General features: G+C 40.0%; 1 protein-coding gene across 1 annotated transcript in view; it reads right to left on the minus strand.

Annotated features, from left to right (window-relative positions):
• crppa (CDP-L-ribitol pyrophosphorylase A) overlaps positions 1-21874 on the minus strand; it is a 60882-nt gene that overhangs the window by 2693 nt on the left and 36315 nt on the right. The gene's annotated exons all lie outside the window — the stretch shown is intronic.

Raw genomic sequence — 21874 nt, forward strand, 5'->3', positions numbered from 1 at the left:
GGCGGATTTTCTTAACTCCCACATTTTTGTAAAGAGCTTGTTCAATCAACAGACGGAAGCAATTTTCCAAAACGAGAAAAAACTGCCATAGAATTAAAGCACTTTAACTTTTGTGAACCAATAAGGCCTACTTTGAGATTTATGGGGCATGATATTGGACAGAGCTACATGAAACCACACGTTAAGACAAAAGGAGACCATACATTCAGTTTCTTTAAGGCATGTTCCACTGTTGTGGTTGTTTTGCTTTCGTGATTCCTCTCGTCTGTCTCTCTTTCTTCTTTTTTCTCTGCAAACCGCTTGCACAATGCACTTTTAATGGTTTTCACTCCCTTGACTTCATTCCTTAGGCTACAACAGCTCTCTACTTTGATTTAGTTTCTTGATGAGGCCTAAGAGTGACCTGTTTTCCATTTTTTCAAAGGAACAGCAGTTCAAGGAGCTCTGCTTTGTTTAAAGCAGAGCTCCATGGCCTGGCTTCTCACACAGATTTATGCTTCATGCTCTACCTGCACTTTTTCATAAATGAACTGTGGACTTTAATAAGGCCTTTGATGTAGTAGCAAGCATGAGGGAGAAAATATAAAACATTTTTTATTTCTTGAAACTTTGAAAGATTCAGTATATATCACCGAGAACATCACAGAGAAGAGAAAAACCAAAGGCCTGGGATAGACTTTGGGTTATGCAATGTAACTGTTGAACATACTTTAACTATGCATTCAAATACCCACACATTACATTTAGCATTGTGTGTTTGCTCCATCACATACTGTTTACTTGCTCGATAAATCAGTTTTGCTGTTTTTTTTTTTTTTTTTTTATAGGAAAACATTGAAACCCATATGACCCCCATATTTTTATCTTATACATTTTTTGGTTTCATGATAGCATCCAATTGTTTGCATTCAGAAGAATACTAGTCAGATATCTGTTTATGTAGATGAAAACCTAAGTTAGCTACAGCCAATCAAATCTTGCACAAAGCATCAGTTTTACTTCACTTACAAACATAAAACCTGCATTGTCCACCACCTTTACTCGCTAAAAGCTTGCAGTTTTTGTCTGTCACTACATTTACAAAGACATGTAGACATTACTTTTATTCTAAGAGGAATGACTAAATTTGATTTCGGTTGCACTTTAAAGCACAATCTGATATATTATGTCATATTTTCACATTTCCTTTCCATTATAATAACTTCACATTCATCATAGTAGGTGATTGTTGGCTGAACCTCGCCCTATCTTTAATTACTGTTGCTACGGCTGCCAAGCCTCCCCTTCTTGCACAGCACATAAGCCGCTTACAGTGACAACCGTGGAAGATTTACAGTCAAAATTCACTGTAATTTTTGACACAATGAGTTCCTGATTGAAAACAGAGGGAGGCAAAAACAGTTTCTCAGTTTTAGATGACGACTGCCGATTTTGCAGGCTGAGTCGACAGTTTTCACAGCCGACATTTTGACCCATCACAGCGGGTGAGAGCACAGGTGTGTTAATGAGTGTTTTTATACACTCTGGTTCGCTGCCATGGCTCACAGGGACAGTTCATAGAAATGAGCCATGATTAATTCCGCCCGTACTTTCCCTGTTGTGAGAGGTCAAAATGTGACAGATGTTAAAGTGAATGTTTCTAATTATCTGGTGTGCATAGATTGCTAGAGGTGCATTTAACATTTTGGTTATTTGGGTGACCACCATTAGAAATAGCCAAGGAGAAGAGTTTCTGTGATGAAATGTTTCTATACCGCTGTTTCAGCCAGCAGCATCCAGTTAGCATTAGCAGCCAGTTCAAACCAGCAGGAAACAAAGTTAAAGCAAACCCATGTTGTTCCACTTGTTGTAATAATTAAAGCAAGAAACACTGAAACAGAGGAAGGAGTTACAACATCGATGGTTTGGCTTCACTCTGAGCTGTACGAACCACTGGCAAATTTGATGTTTAAAATTTACATTTACGCTTCCCACAAAGATGCTCCTGATGAGAGAAAAATCCCTGCGTGAGTCAGATATACGCTCAAATGAACACCACGAACAATCTGAATCCACCAATTTTAAGCTGATAGTAAGATTCTGGAATTCTTGTGGTGGATTTTCTTAACTCCCACATTTTTGTAAAGAGCTTGTTCAATCAACAGACGGAAGCAATTTTCCAAAACGAGAAAAAACTGCCATAGAATTAAAGCACTTTAACTTTTGTGAACCAATAAGGCCTACTTTGAGATTTATGGGGCATGATATTGGACAGAGCTACATGAAACCACACGTTAAGACAAAAGGAGACCATACATTCAGTTTCTTTAAGGCATGTTCCACTGTTGTGGTTGTTTTGCTTTCGTGATTCCTCTCGTCTGTCTCTCTTTCTTCTTTTTTCTCTGCAAACCGCTTGCACAATGCACTTTTAATGGTTTTCACTCCCTTGACTTCATTCCTTAGGCTACAACAGCTCTCTACTTTGATTTAGTTTCTTGATGAGGCCTAAGAGTGACCTGTTTTCCATTTTTTCAAAGGAACAGCAGTTCAAGGAGCTCTGCTTTGTTTAAAGCAGAGCTCCATGGCCTGGCTTCTCACACAGATTTATGCTTCATGCTCTACCTGCACTTTTTCATAAATGAACTGTGGACTTTAATAAGGCCTTTGATGTAGTAGCAAGCATGAGGGAGAAAATATAAAACATTTTTTATTTCTTGAAACTTTGAAAGATTCAGTATATATCACCGAGAACATCACAGAGAAGAGAAAAACCAAAGGCCTGGGATAGACTTTGGGTTATGCAATGTAACTGTTGAACATACTTTAACTATGCATTCAAATACCCACACATTACATTTAGCATTGTGTGTTTGCTCCATCACATACTGTTTACTTGCTCGATAAATCAGTTTTGCTGTTTTTTTTTTTTTTTTTTTTATAGGAAAACATTGAAACCCATATGACCCCCATATTTTTATCTTATACATTTTTTGGTTTCATGATAGCATCCAATTGTTTGCATTCAGAAGAATACTAGTCAGATATCTGTTTATGTAGATGAAAACCTAAGTTAGCTACAGCCAATCAAATCTTGCACAAAGCATCAGTTTTACTTCACTTACAAACATAAAACCTGCATTGTCCACCACCTTTACTCGCTAAAAGCTTGCAGTTTTTGTCTGTCACTACATTTACAAAGACATGTAGACATTACTTTTATTCTAAGAGGAATGACTAAATTTGATTTCGGTTGCACTTTAAAGCACAATCTGATATATTATGTCATATTTTCACATTTCCTTTCCATTATAATAACTTCACATTCATCATAGTAGGTGATTGTTGGCTGAACCTCGCCCTATCTTTAATTACTGTTGCTACGGCTGCCAAGCCTCCCCTTCTTGCACAGCACATAAGCCGCTTACAGTGACAACCGTGGAAGATTTACAGTCAAAATTCACTGTAATTTTTGACACAATGAGTTCCTGATTGAAAACAGAGGGAGGCAAAAACAGTTTCTCAGTTTTAGATGACGACTGCCGATTTTGCAGGCTGAGTCGACAGTTTTCACAGCCGACATTTTGACCCATCACAGCGGGTGAGAGCACAGGTGTGTTAATGAGTGTTTTTATACACTCTGGTTCGCTGCCATGGCTCACAGGGACAGTTCATAGAAATGAGCCATGATTAATTCCGCCCGTACTTTCCCTGTTGTGAGAGGTCAAAATGTGACAGATGTTAAAGTGAATGTTTCTAATTATCTGGTGTGCATAGACTGCTAGAGGTGCATTTAACATTTTGGTTATTTGGGTGACCACCATTAGAAATAGCCAAGGAGAAGAGTTTCTGTGGTGTGTTTGAGGGGAAAATGTTCACCCATAGGCAAGACAGGCAGATGGATGAATTTATGATTTCAATATTGAGAATTCTGTCCCTGTGGGATGACAAATTATCAAACTGTGGCTGTGAATGTTGTTTTTGTTGCTCCTAAGTCCCCCTCTAGAACACATCCACACGAACTATGATGACACTGCTGCAATCATCCTATTGTGAAACAGAAAAATCTCTCCAATTCCGGCTTATAAGCTGCTACTGTGTGTGTCAGCTCATAATGTCATTTACCATTATATCGTGGCCGACACTGTCTCCATGTCGGGGATAATGTATAGTCGCAAGTAGTAAATAATAAAGGTTCTACAGTGTTATGCTGTGAGATACTTTCCAGACATTTATAGTTGTCCTGCTGCTGTCTGAAGCTGCAGGTATGTAACAAACTCAGAGGAAAGATTCTACAAACAGCTGCAAACAACGAACTAAACTGGAGCTTCTTGTCGATGACATCTATGTGTGTTTGAATCAATTGCCAAAAGGCCTTCAAACTGAGATTTTTGTGCTTTCTGTGATGTTTATCGATGAGTTGCATATCCAACTGACTGTTCCTATGCGTGACTGTTACAGTCGTCTAAAGGCCTTTCACTAGCACTCGAACAATGTAGCTGCATTTCATGAAACTTGGACATCGGAGTTTCAGTGAATGAACTTCACTCACTGCCTGTCAGATCTGGGGTTGCCAGTGAGATTTCAGGGGTGGCCATGGATCCCCGTTTTAGACATCACTGGACATGGAAATAAAGAAACACTTGATTGTGCACTGAGGTGAACAGACTGTTACTGTATTCTAATGCAACCCTATTTGGCTGCTATCTGTGGCTTAAATACAAAGGACTTTAAAATGAGAAGTAACTACCTTAAATATAGTATAGCTGTGGAGTAAACTTTCCTAAATCTGGATGGACCTGCTAGGACTGGGAAGTAAGGCAGTTGTCCATGGTAATGCTAGTAAACAAACACACAGTTTGACCCTTCTTTTTACCTTTACTCTTGTATTTCTGCTTTTAGGAACATTTAAAAAGGAAACTGTTTAAATGCAGTGTATTGTTTAAATGCTTTCAGATGTTGAGTAATCCACTAAAAAATATTCCGTGCCTTGCTAAGCTAGCCTTTATTAACAATATTAGTCCCACTTGTGCTTCTCCTGCTCTAACATGTCAAAAAGTTTGCTGTGAAAAATTCTTACTACTTTAGGAAGTGGAATAATTTCAAACAATAACAACAGTCAAACCTATAAAAATGGGATCAAAGTAGTAATCATCCAGAATTATCCTTTACAACAGGATTGAATCTGATTTGTAGTATTTCCCCAGAAGAGCACCAACCAGTCTGACGCTTTCATTTCTAGGTCAACTTTCAAAAGGCAGGCTCTCTTAGAGTGGAATAAAATAATTTAAGAAGGCTTTTCACAAAGTCTTTAATGTTCTAACATCCACAGAGAAGAAAATAAAAATATATTAAAAATATATCCCACTAAAATTACACAATATCTGTGATTTGTGATCTGGAACATCCTTTCTAGCACATCTTTGGATCTGGATTTCAAATGAATTTTATACTACAGCTTGGTGTCAGCAATTTAACACATCGGGAGCTGAAAATAAGTTTCTCTCAGTTTGTCCTTTATTGACCTCATAGCCAAACTCCACCGGCCAGCCTCTAGCAGCCCAGTTTGTGCGGAGATTGGACGGGAATGCAACGAGGTGTGAGAGCGATGAGCGTGGAATCGGACCTGACCGTGGTTAATGGGTGCAAGAGGCCCGAGATCCACAACTCCTGGAGCACTTCTTCCTAATCAGAACCAGTTGAGGGGGAATCCGATGACATTGATTTTCCGCACCAACAAACTGAAGGGGGAACCGAGGCACTGGAGTACAGATCGGCGACTGCTGCCTCATTGATTAAAGCAACACAGGGGAATGAAAAAAAGAAGGACTCAAAATAAAATAGCCTTGAATGGGCTCCAGAGCCAGACTGTGTCAGCGTATACAATCCTTTCTAAGAAAGCTTTTAGATTTATAATTGTCTCGACCTTTGAAAAATCAAAGCAAGCGGACCAAAAGAAAAACAAATAAGGCTTTCCTGTTTTGTTTTGTTTTTTATCATGTGCCCAAGTCATTGTTCTGTGGCTTAATCACTGGTACCAAGTGATGAGGAGATGCTGGTACATCTGTAAGATGTCAACAGAATGCAGTTGACGGCACAAAGTTGTCCACATCTTCAGGAATCGCTGATCAGTCAGACCCTCTGAGTGAGAATTCAAAGCATTCTAGTAAATCTGATTGCATCTTGTCATGTTTATCAGATGAAAGCATTCCATCAGTTGTTATCTAAAATAAATTACATCCTCACACGCAAAGTATTTGAGACGTTACATGTGTTTGGAGGAGCTAAAAGGCCGTGGGGATGATGAATCTGATGAGCACGATCATCTGCCGATTACCACCCAAGAGCTCTGACGAGGACCCTGGGAAAGTCACGAGAACTTCGGGTGTTCAGGCATACTGAAGACAGCTATAGTCCACAAACCACAGCTAATGACTCTATTACAGAGGTCTGTTTTCTAATAGGCAAAACAAAAAGAAAAAAAAACACTAAAGTTTGCACACACCAAATACGCAAACGCAAATCAAGATCACCAAGGAGGATCAAAGTTTTAGGCCTGTCTAAGCCCCAGTGCTGAATCGTTTCCATTCCAGATATGCGGCCTTTGAAATATGAATCATGTTTCATAAAACAGCATTATTAAATCAAGTAGTTGCTTGCACAGTGGAACACAAATACGACTTCAGTTCTTCACTGACTCGTGGCACAGCTTTAAGTAGTCACAACTGCCACTCAGGCTTCAAATGTGGTCAAGAAAAAAGCACGAGAAAAGGGTAGAATTACTTAACAATAACAAACTCCGGGGTCTCACAGACATTTGCATATCGAACTGCTTTCAGGCTGAAATCTATATGACTTGAGTGTGAGGAACTTGGAAACTTATTGATCGTCACTCAGGGAAGAGGCACATTTGACTTCAGTAAGTAGATGCTCATGACCCGGGCTTAGCTGCTGCTGGCGGAGGTGGCACTGCCTTCAGATCGTATCTCTGCTTTCCACTGAATCCAGGATGAATAAAGCAGCTTTCTAATGAGCAACTCAGTGCCTCATTGTTACGGGAACGCAAACATCCATGAGAGGGATTACATGAGTTGAGACACGCATACGAAAGAGAGAACACATGCAGAGACTGCACGGACACCTCATTGTGTAAAAGCGCATGAACACACGAAGAGGTGGAATGCGATCCTGGAGGATTTGCACGTCTCCAGATCTTCATCATCATCAGAGCCTATGTCCTCCAGGGTTGACTGAGATGGTTTTCCACTGTCTCTGTCCCAGCGTCTCTTCCAGCAGAGAATCGAGATGGAGAAACCAGTAAGCTCAAGGCTGAATATTTGTCTGGAGTGCGGCATTTGGACAGACATGAGATAAAACCTGAAGTGAAGGCATAAGTGAGCATTTGAGATGAAATCAGCAAGCGAATTAGTCTGATTGATGGTCCCATTTGAGTTAATAGGCCCTCCTCACCTGTTTACAATGTAGAATTAATCTTCAAATGTTCCACAGACAGAAGTTTCTCAAGTGCCAAAGTCTAAGTGCAGTCACCAGGAGGGTATTTCACTTTATTTTAAAAGGGCAGGTTTTTATGAGATTCACTTTACTATTATTAGACATGAGGGAACCTCACTTTCCACTTCATAATGATTAACTGCCACAAATCCTCACTTAAAGAATTTCCCAGCCAAACGTATCATCATTTATTCACATTAGTGGAAGGACTATCACTACTAGTGTTAGTCATATTAAATGGGAAGGTGACACATTTACATTTTGAAAGGCAACACTTTTTTCCACTGACAGCAGAGCGTCTGCTGCATTCATTACTGATGCGTCCAATCCCTTGGTGGCCTACATGGCATTTATATAGTTTCCCTTGACAGATTTTATATTTAAAAATGGAGACTTTCAGCAAACAATAAAGGAACTTGTATCAAGGGGAAAATACCTCTGCATACTAGTCACAGATGGAGAGAGTTCTGGAGACTTTAGGAGTGTTACTTCGATTTGTTTTTTTAACTTTGTGCAACAAAAACCTGGATTTCAATCCAGGAGAAAAGTCACATGGCAAAATGAAGTGACAGTGTTGCTTTAGTATATAAACAAAGAAATATATAATCCTTTTACTGGGCAGTAACTAAAAGCAAAATGTCCTCAATCACTCCCATGTGTATAAAAATGCACAAACACATGCAACAGCCTTGTTATTCCACACTGTGACCACAAATTTATGGAATGGAATTTCAATCGTTAGCATCTATTTTTGCTTACTGTTTAAAGGGAGGATTTTGACAAGTCGTGAGGCGACAGGTCTTTGAAACACGGAGCAGAGGGGGAAATGGGGGAAGAAAAGGGGGAGGAGAGCATCAGCGGACCACACAATAAGCAATCCTCAAACTCTCTACTTTTAAATGCCACAGATGCAATCAACCTTTCCATCTGAGAGGGGCGTGCAGCAGCACTTCTGCCACACAAGAAGGGCCGGCTTTGAAGCTGAAAGGTTTCAGGCAATTAGGACTTTTAGCAGTGACAATTTGCACGCCTCTGTCATCCTCCTGAGATCCCCAGCCCTCAGGACTGCTGCTGCTGCTGCTGCTGCTGCTGAGGGCTTCCACTGCTGTTCCTTTCATGAAATGCCAAGCGCCAGGTCCTAATAGAAAAACAGCTAATGGAAAAGACCGAGCCAAGAGGACTGGAAAGAGTTATTAGAGTCACACCAGCTACCATAACTAAAGTGGCCAAGAACTTTTAGAGAGTTTTTATCGCCTCTTCTCATCATCCTAACTTTTTACCATCCCTGTATTTTTCCCTGTGACATAAAGACGCTGCAGTACTAATGGCTGTAGCATCCACTTGAGGGCAGTATCATGACTAGCATTAAGGCCAGTTCTCCACTCTGGGAGTCTTAAAAGCTAAAACACCATCTAAGGTGAACTTCACTGATCATTGCTCTGACTCTTGCTCTTTAATAGATGAAGTAATTCCTCTGAAAAACTCTCCCCAAATGACCTGTGTGCTGTATCGCAGTGATCCAATACTGCTAAAAACACCCCGTGCTTTGGTCTGAGGGAGGATAGAATTTCAGGACTTCTGACAGCTCGTCCCTGAGTGGGTATTGTGGTCCTTCTGCCCTCCCTCCTCTCAGTGTATCATTGAAGACAGGCAGTAGCTAGGGGCTAAACTGAGAAGAGGATAACAGGTTCAATTACTGGTCAATCCAGAAGTCTGATTAGAGCTGAGAATTTTACACTGCTAAGATCCAGTAGAGACTCATCTGACTTCATCAAGAGTCGAGGCAAAATAACTAAAATGCTTCAGTGAAAGCAGTTAATACGACTTGGAAAACAGAACAGTACAAGAAAAGGTACTAAACTATAACTTATTAACATCAGGTTACTTTTATTTCCCTTTAAACATTCTGAGTCATCAGTTGACATATTTGGGATGGTGTTTGGAAACTGTGGGATCTCCACTAAAATTTGAAATAAAGTTTGAAATAATGTTCAGTGGATTTGTTTAATTTCTTGACAGCACCACACGAGCTTATAACAACTGAGTGACCTGCTGGTCAATGGGATTGAAAAGGTAGAAGAAAACCAGTGTGACAGCAAAATATCCATAAATAATAAAATATTTGTTTAGAGAGTAGCATTACAGTTTTGTCTTTGTTTTTTGTTTTTTTATTTAAATGCTTGATTGTGATTTAGGTGACTTGTGATAACATGAGTTGTGTAAATGCTTGCCTGGATACAGAGCCTGTCACTTCAAACCAAAGGACTAAGGCTTACAAATCTCTGCATCTTGTTTTTGCCGATTGCATTTTAAATGTTCTGACCACAAGTACTGATCAGTATCTCCAATGTTTTTGATGCTGCTTTCAGGATGTTGCCGTTACCAACTCTTTGTGAACAAGACAGTGTGTTCACTGAACATGCCATGAAGCAGTCTCTCATCCTGCAGATGGACTGCAGCTTATTTCATCACTAGCAGACTTAGCAGAGACATAGCAGCAAATAAACCAACTGTCAGCCTGCTGCAGGTTTTGGTTTGAGTAGTCCCTTAGCTAGCAGTGCAGAGCAGATAAAGGACTGTTACCCTCAGCTCTGGTCCAAGGCAGTGGAGTTGGAGTCCATCTACGGGACAGAACAGTTACTGCAAATGCAACTGAATGGCAATACAGATGGAAAACAATGGATCTGACAGCCTGATGCTAGCTGGTAAATACTCAGCACCCTAGATGACACCAACTATGCTATTCCTCTGAAAAGCAGATCATATGTCAAATTAAGATCATCCATATTATACCACTGTCATTATACCATATGGTATATGGTACCCATATACCATTATACGCATCTCTACTTCACCAAGAGTGTTCATGAAGTGAAAGAAAAAGAAAATCAACTCAAAACTGTAATTAATTAAGAGCTTTATGTACTCGTTTTACATTTCTTTGAAAGCATTTAAAGTATTTTTTTGATTTCAAGCATTATTGGTTAAGTGGAGTTTTGGAACTCTTTATGTCTAGTTGCAGACACTAACAGATTTCACAATTAACTTGTTTGTTTTGCTTGAGCAACAAAAAAAAATTCTAGTGACATAATGTGCTTTAAAGTGATTTATATAAACTATAAATTTTTTTTGATTTATTTGCTAAGTGATTTAGTTCATTTTAGCCTCAGTTATATTCACTTTAATATATAAATGTAAGCAGCTGTGCACACTCAAAACAGCATGCTAATTATGGGATGAATCATTTGCAGATTTTTTACATTTTTCACCCAAGTCTCAAGGGCAAAACACTCTACGACAAGATAAAGGGTTTTTGCATTTCATCCAAATTTCCCCAGTCAGCCTGACAAATGCAATATCATTTGAAACTTGTGGAACTGCATGAACAAATAAGTATTAAAAGGCAAAATCTACCCTCCAATATCACAGGTAAAGGTACTAATTGTAAAGAAGAAGATTAAGGTTTAGCTTATTACTTTGGGGCATTTTCGAGCTGTCACATGAGTTCAAAAAAGAAGGAGGAGGAAAAAATTAAGAGAGAACATGGAAGGAATGGAAGAAGGTGAGAGGGAAGGAAATGTATATAATTAAGTTCTGCACTGAGTTGCTTTCTTATGTGGCAGCTGACTGTTAGTTGAAAACTATTATATCAAGCCCTGGAGATTTTTAGATCAGTAGAAGAGAAAAAACAAATGAACATGAAATGATGTAAGATCAGAAGGATTGAAGAAAATACAAAATGAAAACATGCAACCTTAAAATTGTATTTACATTCATCACTTTATTAAACATACTTATTTACTCTCCAACTATGATAATGAGAAGGATACTGACTGAAGAACATTGAGACAACTTAACAGAGGATATATCAGTGATTTATTAAGATGGAATTAATCAAAGACAACAAGTAACTGTGCCAAACTTCAGTCAGGCACTTTAGGTACATCGAAGCCCCCAGAGAAGTGAAATAAATTCCACACACTTAGGTCCAAACAGTTTAATATTTACTACTGAGCTTCGTGTCTAAGCAACTTACACCAGGCATACAACAAAAGTTCAGCCATAAATATAAAAGCTACTTGGATCCAAGCTGAGAGACTGAGAGCTAAAGTTGACAGAGATGACAGCGACATAAGCATTATTTTGTATTTCCCAGAGATGACGTGTCTCTAGGGAATGTGTTTTATTGAATTTTGCTGAGGTACTTAGGGTTGTTGCCTGAATGTCTGTATTTCAGATAGCCCTGTCGCTCCCACTCTGCCTCACTTCATCTGAAAGGGCTTGTAATGGAGGAAAATGAATAAGTCTCTATCCCTCCCTACTTTTATTCACCTCCTTCAGACTTTCCAAAAGTCTGAGGAAGTCGCACAGAGCTCACAGCTTTCAAAAAAAGAAAACTTTTGTATTGATAACTGCTTTTCAGACCCCATTGAGAACTACTGCCGCCACACAACCCTTTCACGGTACACTGCTAAAGCTCTTTCAACACAGGTTTCCAAAATATCCTGTCTAGGGGCGTCCATCGGGCAAACAAAGCAGTTTGTTAGTCATGTCTAATGTACAACTTCTCTTTCTGTGTACCCTCTTCAGGGAAGGCAAACCCTGCTAAGAATGGGACTGTGAGGGAGTCTGGATTTCCACTGGATCCCTTCAATGAGAACTTTTTCTACAAGCTCTGGTGAGAGATGACTTTGTTTGAATTCAACTTACCGAAAGACATATCTCAAAACAGTACGCAGAACAATGGATCTTTAGTCGAGCAGGTATGAAGGCATGGGTGGGATTTATGAACTGGGACATACCAAATCCTACAAGCGGTGAGAGAGACCCACAAGCACACACTCTGTGGATGCCCCATTTACTTATCACACTGTATCACTTACAGAAACCCAGGGAAGCCAAATACACTGTGTATCGCAGGGCATCTAAGGTCAGCTGCAGGTGCAGGAATATCTTACAAAACAGGACATTTATTACTAGCTGGCTTTTCAGCAGCATGCATCCTGGCCAAGGCTTAGTGCCCTCATTTTCATCCCTAACACAAGCGTGAGACTGTAATCGCAGTAGGCCGTTGGCCAAACATACAAACATAGGTGCAACACTGTGTTTTTGTACTGCTGTCAAAATACCAGTGTGCTGCAGACTAAACAGCAGGAGGATAAAGCCGGCCATGTGGCGGATGTAGTGTGAGAACAAGAGGGATGTGCTAGTGGAAACTTTAAGGAAAATAATTTTTCCATGACATTTCAAGAGAAAACACCCGGACACTGTTGAATCCTACCTTGAAACTGGCTTATTTTTAACTTCTTAAACACCCAGTCAGGGTTTTCAATCGAGTCGGAAATTGAGTCCAAATTGTAAAACTCACCAGTAATTTTCACTTATTACCAGCAGGGTATACCTTCAAAAACCTTGGCTGGTCAGTACCACCACTAAAGTCATAATTAAATGTAAGTTTAATGTTTAGTTTTCCCTAATTTTGCACGTCGCAGTAACTCATAAGCCACAAGACCAAAGACTGATGTGTAACGGCATCATGGATTAGGAAGGCGTGACTATAATTTGTACAATTTCATTTAGCAGATGCTTTTATCCAAAGCAATCATGCATCTGAAAGTAGTTACAACACAAGTAACACAAGTAAGGATCTGGTCAGGAGAAAGCAACCTAGAGAATTGCCATAAAACACTATGGCTACTATTGTTTGTGGCTTTAGCTGATGTGTATATCATGGTTATTTATCACAATTATCAATTGCTTTTATGGATAAAATATTTTTACTGCACTTTGAAATTTAAATAAACTGAGCTTTTCTTTCACTTCCATTTGGTGCCACATTTCTGTTCACGTACAAATCTTTACATCAAAATAAGACAATTTTTTTTTTTCACCCATAGTCAGTGCAAGCTCAAGTAGATTCTCTCTAGTCGGTTGTATGCAGAAAAGCCTCTAGTGTCCCCAATCACTTACTGCAACACAGCAACTCAGACAGGGATGTGACCAAAAACTACTATGAAAGGAGTGAAATAAGGTGTAGTAATGTCAGATTTACTCATGTTAAAACAAAGTGATTTTACCTATGGATCGAGAATGCATTTTAAATAGCAAAATCGCAGTTGATAATGTTCATTTAATCATGGATAGCAAAACTGCGAGTAATATACTATTAATTGTGTATTTTTCTATATCGTTAAGTACAGTGAAATAGTTACTGTGCTTAAAAAGCTGTCTAGTGTTATGCTGGTTGAGGTCAAAAGGTGAAATCTGAGGCTTAAATCTTTGCAGCAAGCAAAAGTTTGGTCTACTTATTACGGTTTGGGTGTAACAGCTCAACAAATTTGGTGCAAAACACATTTTAAGTAAGTTCCAAAAAAGGAATTGCTGTGTTTTCTGATATTTCATTCAAAATGAAAGGAATATAACTGTTATTTTAACTATAATAACTGCCATTAGAATTTTAATTTGCCTTAGGAAAATAAGCAGCCTTGTAAGAAATTTCTAGTTTACAAACTGTGGGATTAGCAGGGCAGAAAACTTTGCAGCCGTAGCTGAAGTTTTACTGACATTTTGGGGCATCTGGTGATACTTTCCCCAGCCTAAATTCACTCTGTGCCATTCCACAGTTATTTTCCACCACACCCAATCAGACAAGCATGTGTATCGAGAGGTCCCTGGAAATAAAAGCACTAGCAGAGCAGGAAGGTGAGTGGCACAAAAACAATCTTTGATGAGGCCTGTTAACTGAAAGCATAATCCCTGCAGAGCTGTTTCCCCACAACACCACTGGAAGGAAACTCAAACCAGGACTACTGTGGGTGGTCAGAAACAGCTCAGAACCAAGTGGCAAAGCAAACATAGATGTGTGTTTTCCCCTTGCTCTGTGTGATTGAATGTTTACAAACTAATTGTGAAGAACTGGCTTACATTAATCTTCCATAAGAACATACCACGTGTTTGAAACACGAATTCTCTCTTGGAATGTCATTTCCCAATTATCTGCAAGAGCCCAAGTCAAGTCACATCAACCCAAACAGAGCGCCTGCTGGTCTTTTTAATCTAAGAAATCAAAGCTGAGTAAACACCGCTTTGGTATGTCTAATTCCTTGAGCCAAACTCCAGCGGTCAAGTTTCACACATACCGACACACATCTGGAGCACTCTCAGCATGGAAGATCAAGCTTGATATCCTGCACATGTCAAGGCAGCGCGAGTCTCTCCCAAGACTCTGACCCTAACACTCTACAAATACATCACCAAGGAGGGGAGCGATCCCCGGGCTTCTGTCTGTATGGAGATGTCAGGATTCCACCGAGGCAGCCAAGTGCTCTCATCCACTTTTCCAGGGGGATCTCAGATAAAGGTTAAGGACATAATTGTCAGAACAAAGACGGGTACAAACAACAGGGGAAAAACTGTGTGATGGGGAAGGGTGGATATTCAACTTTTACTACGATGTTAAGCACACTGGGTTCACAGAAAGATTTGCCAAATCTGTCTCAGAGATGTTGTGGTAACCAAAAACAGCTTTGTGAAATACCACGTCAGGTCTTATCTGTGCTGCTTTCTGCAATGTTTTGAATAACTAATCTCATGTTCATTATGAGTTTTATAGTCCTTTCTTCAAATTTCTCCCCAGCTGTCAGTCGCCCAAGATTAGCCAAAGAGACTAATGCCTCTAATTTTATTCAGAGATAACTTCTAATTTTTTGAAACTCTCAAAGAACACTAAGGGTTTCATAGCCCATTCATCACAGAAAATATAACACCAGTCACTTATTCATGTGAGGACAATTGCTGGGTTTGCTAAGCGAAAGGTTGGGAGTGTGCTGGGACAGCAGAGACGGCAGCCATCCCTCATCTCCCTTGACCCTGGCAGGATGCAAATAAATAGGTGTCACAGCGAGAGCTTCAGTCCCTTGTGTAGAGTTTCACCTGTCTGCCTTGTTGGACCTGAACAGGATTAGCTGTGTAGGTCACCTGAGAGATGCAATGCTGGAATAAGAGTGGATAAAGACCTCTGGAGAAATAATGTTCCTTTGGTGCCTCATTTACAAAACTCTCCTGGAGTGTGTAGTTCTTTTTTAAAGGATTTAACGAAAGGACCAGATTCCAGGTTTGGAACTGAAGACTATGTTTAGGCATGCAAGCTGTAGGTATGGTAATGTCAGTTAGACTGGATTCCCACACATTTTTGTACAGACATTTGCAGTCCCAAGAGAATGAATTCTAATGTCTGGGGACTTTTCCTCTACTGCCAATAGCAGTAATGCAATCTCCATCAATACCACAGGGACTGTTTTTCATACAGACAGTCATGGTGGTTATTCACTGACATTTGTTGTTTGGGGTAAAGTGTGTTGAAAACTTTTAGAGTGGTTGCCATGAAATCTGGTACATGCATTGTAATAATTTTGGTGTTCTTTAAACTTTTCATCACTATGCATCACCAGGAAGTTGCAGTTTAAATCTATGTGACAATGTACACTAACAAGCTAACCTATACCTGCTTAGCATGTCAGATTCCTGACATAAAGATTTAGCACAAAGTATCACAGTATTTAATTACAGTCTCTCAAAGGCTAGCATGATTGTACATTCTTAAGCCGGTATTGTACTGTCTACACCCCTGAGTAAGTGAGAGTCCATGCAATGAAAATTTTATCATGTCACCAAGTCAGCAAGAGTCTGCAGCAAACTCTCAGATCTGCATGCAGCCCAAAGAGACGCCCCTACAAGGGCCATAGTGCACATGCTCACCAGTAGAGTATAAGCGCAGAAAACCTGGATATGACAGACTGTGCATGTATGCTACAGAGCCTTCCACATTAGTATAATCAAGGCTTTAACAGGTTTTCAGACACAACATGACATGCATGACACTCATTGGGGAATCCACTAAGGGCAGAGTTATACAGGAGTTTTTTTGAACTTCTAGCTGGACAACAACACTTCATCAAATTAAATATTCTGTATGAAAATTTCCATTTTACCTCAACTGCAAAACCTTGATGTGGAACACATAACACACCTAAACTATGTTTACACATATTTCCTAGAAACAAAAAGCTCTCTAACTGTTAAAACACACCTGACATGCCTACTTTGGCAGAAACCCATTTAAAAGATCAGGCTTTTCACCTTCTATCTCATAACAAAGGCAAACTTGCGTCAATAATTCAGGGAATTCAGACACACACATCAGTTTTACCTCTGTTTCTTCAATCTTTCTGCCTGGCTAGATGCCTCATTTCTATTGGCCGTATGAGTATTCGCTGCAGCACGCTCTGATCAAAGATCAACAACTTTGAATTCTGAAGGCTGCATGCATGCAAGCTTACATGCCTGGTTTGATTACATTTTTCTTCCTCACATTTATCTCGGCACCCAAAGATTGGCAGGAACACCGTTAAAAAATGCATCTGTGACAGGTGGCTTGCAGAGAAGGCCAACTTATCCACCACAGCTTTCTGAACACCTTTATTTCTCTTATTTTATTTTATGCAATGCTCTGTATCCCCATTAAAAACCACTGGTGTAATTAACAGAGGATTGTTGGATTTAGCTGTGAAAACTCAGGAGTGTGCTGAAACCACAGACGACAGCCTTCCCTGATCTCCCTTGACCCCGGCGAAGGTACAACTCCACGGGTGTCACAGCAAGAGCTTCACTGGGTCGTGTACAGTTTCACCTGTCTGCCTTTCAGAACCAGATCTAAACAGGTAGAGGAGAATAGGCCTATAGAGTCCTCTCCTTTTCCTCCTCCCTCCCCTCCCTCTTCTCCTTTCTCTCTCTCTCTTTTCTTCCCGGCCGGCTAATCTCTTCTCAGGTTTAAGGTTCCCGGTCCGGGCTCTTTGAGGAGGAGGAAATATGGGGTTGGGTAAACATCAGGGCTCTCACTGCAAGGATTACAACACCCATATATCACTGTGACAACTCCCTTTTCAGCGGATGACAAGTCGCCAGGACCCTGTGCGAGAAAGGATCCAATGACACTTCCTATCGCCACGGCAGACACTGATAGCCTATACCGTCACCGTTTTCACAACATCGTGTCAGTTTATGAGGATCCGGTGTCGGAATATTCTCAGCCAACGTCTTTAGATCGGTTTGAGGTTTTCACACATTGCCGCACCTGATGTTTGGCTTGTAGGCATCTCCGGAGAGGTAACAACACAAACGGAAAAGGACTCTAGAGAAGTGCTTTGATCACATGTCCTTTCATAGCGACCGCTGTTCATTGCCTGCGACTCCATTTCACTCTCTCCTCTTGATGAAGCAAAGTGGCATGCATGGTAAAGCGCTGCTGGATGCATTGTGCCTCAGCAGCAGGGTGTTACTCTGAAAAATGTGAAACCATAGTCAGGCCTCATTTGTGAAAACCCGCGTTTCATCCAGAAAGACATTGCTGAAGGCCAATGAGGTGGATCATTTTCCCAGCCTCTCTGGGACGAACACAATTCCATGCGCTCATGCATTTTAACTGTCAAAATGTTAAAATTCAATTAGCCAAATGGCTTTTCTATTCCAAAGTGGTGTGTGCGTCCAATAATTCCTCAGAGTGATATATAATAAGGAACAGGAGACACTTAAATGTTCTCCCCAGTCATTCTTTTGACTGGTGGGCTTTTGATAACAACCAGTTAGTCATGTCAGAACAGAGGATGAAATCATTTAGGGAGAAACAAAGACGCTCAGAATTTATGTAGGATTGTCTTTAACAATGGTTTGTGTAAAAATTTGGAAAATACACAGAGTATTAACTTCATACCTGCTTTTATTATCAATGGCAAACTTTGGGCACCAACAATTAACTTCTCTTCTTCAATAGTTGTAATGCACAGGAAGAGTACTACATTAGAATAATGGAGATTTTTCTTTTTTCATTTGTAAAATTTTTACAGGATTTAAAATATTTCAAATTAAATGCAGCTGTTATTGTGATATCCAGATATTTGGCAGTGTATTCCAGTCTATGGCACTCTGACCTTTGTGTTAAAATCCATAAAAATAAGCTTCTCTGACTGCATCAATATTGTTCTTCAGTTACACAAAGTTTCAATAATGCCAGGTTAAAACAGGACACATTTCTCATAATATTTATCCAGTTCTGTTTCTCTACTGTGACTGCCTGATATTTTGACAATTAACCTGTTTTTTAGCCCCTGTCAGCATCAGTATGTGAGGTATTAGTACTTTGAGTAGTGTTTACATTATGGCAAAATCTGTCCCACCACCTTTTGAAAGCTATTCTCAGATGCAGCAAGCACAAATGCTTCTGCAATGTAGGTTCTGAAGTAAAATTCATTGCAAATGCTGGAAACTGTGTGAAATTCAATGTGGTGCAACAGGATGCAAGTGTGGAAGACTTTTTCCTCATAACCATTACTGTGATTCTTTCTTCATGTTGACCCGGGTATAGATTAAACAAATAAGACAAACTATGTCAGTTTATGAGGTTTGAGCATAAAATCAACATCATCATGACCATAAATCACAATCATACTTGATGGCTGCAGCAGAGCTAGAGGAATGCTAGCCTGGCGACGAAGCTGCTGTTATACAACTAGAATTTTAGAATTGCAGAGCAGCAGACTGAAAGTGACTGTTGGTGAACATGCAAGCTTCATGAGGCGCATTTCAACCGCTACTTCATACTTGTTAAAAATATGAAAATGGAAACAATTTCATTGGGAATTTGGCTTTCCTAATATACAGAACATGCGAGCACAGAGAGTAGTAGAGGAGCAAACAGATGTAAAGTACCTAAAGCTCAACAGCCTGTGTGTTTTCTGTTCAGGTGCTCATGCATTGTGCTGTGCTGCAGTTTACAAAGCACATTTTTGTTACTTATAATCTGAAGCACTCCCATACTTTAAAATTACAGGGTCTTTAGAAATTTTACACTAACTGAGTCATACTCTACTGCCACCACCATTGTCTAAAACTGCAGCTGACCAATGAATGGAGCCAAAAATCACTGATGTCATGATACAGCAATCCCCAGCGATACAAAAGAAAAGATTTATTACAATGAATTGAAGAATTTTGGAAAAGAATGCAAATGCTTTGGTTGAAAATATTGATGTTGACATATTATGAGAGTGGTATTAATCATCTTATCGAACTTTTCGCAAGACAAAGGAAAATATAAAACTGTATTTTAGTCTAAACATGGATCGCTGAGAAAGTCTCCACTCTACACAATCGCACTGGAAACTGCCTACCACAAAGTCTGATCTGTTGGCCACCTAGCAGCTCCACTCGAACAGTTCTACATCTTCCTCAAGAACGCCTCAGCAGTGATGGGGGAGAACATCTCTCCTGGCTCGTGTTACACACAGTAACAGTAGTCAGAGTTGACATGTTCACAGATTATAGCTCTGGCTTGTACATCGTGACCTCAGGCGTTTTACCGTAAAAACAACAAGTAGCTAAGAAAAATTATTTTACTCATAATTTAGCTTAAATTGGAGCAGTTTTCAAGATTTTATCTACGCAACAGTGGTGACCGCTGTCACTGTGGTCAATATTTGACAGCAGGATTAACTCTCTCCAAAAGTCAACAACCAGAATATCGAATTTTAGGATCTCACCAAGATGATGTTGACGTTTGAGCTGCTTTGTACAGAATGGACGGGAGTCTGATTGGACTAATGCAGAAACTGGTAGACACACAAGCACAGAAAAAAATACAAACTATGCACACCAACAAACAATGTTCAATAATAGAAAACGAGCTGTCACCGAAAAGACATATGCATAAACCTCTGGACAGCAGCATGAGTAAATGTTTTCAGTCTGCACTGGCTTCCTTCACAGACGTACTCTGAGACTTCCAAACAGGAAAACTTGACCTTTCTTTGCAAGGAACAGAAAATGTAATCCAGACTGTGTTGTCATGGGGAAAACACAACATGTCTGTCTTCGTGTGACCAAACTGAATATATCACAAGTCTCTGGATGCTAAAAACCCCAAGTTTCATGGAAAAGATACCCAAGTTGTCACTGGCACTCAGCTATATCATCACTTGTGTGAGCACAGTGCCATCTCAGAGACACAAAAAGACCTTCTTTCACCAATCAGAAAATAAAAGTTTTAGCTTTGTGTTCGCTAATGGTTTCTGTCAAATATGTATTATTAAATCCAAACAAATAAAACAAACCTAATTTGAGATCAATATTCATATGTACTGTACAGCGAACGGAGGAAGTGTTGGCAGCAACCTTTATGGTATAAATAAGGCCATCTGGGAGGAATTATCCTCATTATAAGAAAAACCTAACTATGATTTATACTAGGCTGTATTATGTTGTTCCAATATCTCATAACGATAAGCATTTTATCATGATGAATCACGCATTATCTTGCATCCACTCCCTTCCCTTTTTTCTCTGTTCTCTCATAGGAGTTGAACAGGATGACTAATTAGCAGCATTAGTCTCCATAATTCGAGGGGAAACTGTGATGTCCAATATCCGACGGAAGAATCAGACTAATATGTGGAGCAACGGTGTATCGCATGCCATACTTGCGAGAAAACAAAACACCTCATTTTAATTAGACGGCACAGTGAAGTCAAAGCCCAACGCAGCACACCGCCTCCCTGACCACAGACAAATCCAAGCCTTCTTCTTCTTTTTCTGTTTCAGTATTGTGCAGGAGTGAATAAACCCGACCTGCTCAAACATCTCCTTGCCCGAGGCGTTGAGGCTTTTACCGCTGATTTGTGAAGTGATGCGGCTGCCAAGAAACTTCTTTGTCACAGCGCTACAGTCAGTCATGAGCATAAATCGTGATGGATGTCATATTGAAGGCCAACAATGCCATGAATATTCAACGTTTGTCTGAGGTTTGCCCCGTACATCTAACCCAAAACCCATGATTTGATTTGATGGCTTTGGTAGCGTGAGTCCTGACATTATTTTAGTGTGTGAGATGAAAAATTCCACCTTATATAATCCTGTAATTATCGAGCAGTCAGTTATGGATTTCAGGTCAACCACATCCACTCGAAAGACCACAGTACACATTTGGCTTGGCTCGCAGAGGATTCCCATGACACACAGCTTAACTGTAGCAGCTTAGTCAGTTCTGTTGCACATTGATGGAGCTGCACTGAGCTTCAGACCTACAGCACCTCTGCATCCTTGTCATCCCTCTGGCATTCACTTCAAACAAAGCTGTGCAACACATCTGGTGTGAGGTTAAAAGTTGATATCCTGTTCTCTTTATCACACTAGCGGGTACAAATTTACTGCCACTCGCACACAGACAAGTACGCACGACCCAACACATAAAGATTGGTGATAAAAGACATCAAACTTGCCTGAAGGAGGAAAAAAATGCTTGACAAGACATTGGAACAAGACACTTAAAAGACATGTC

The sequence above is a fragment of the Amphiprion ocellaris genome, chromosome 9 (assembly GCF_022539595.1).
Source record: "Amphiprion ocellaris isolate individual 3 ecotype Okinawa chromosome 9, ASM2253959v1, whole genome shotgun sequence".
NCBI classification, from domain to species: Eukaryota; Metazoa; Chordata; class Actinopteri; family Pomacentridae; genus Amphiprion; species Amphiprion ocellaris.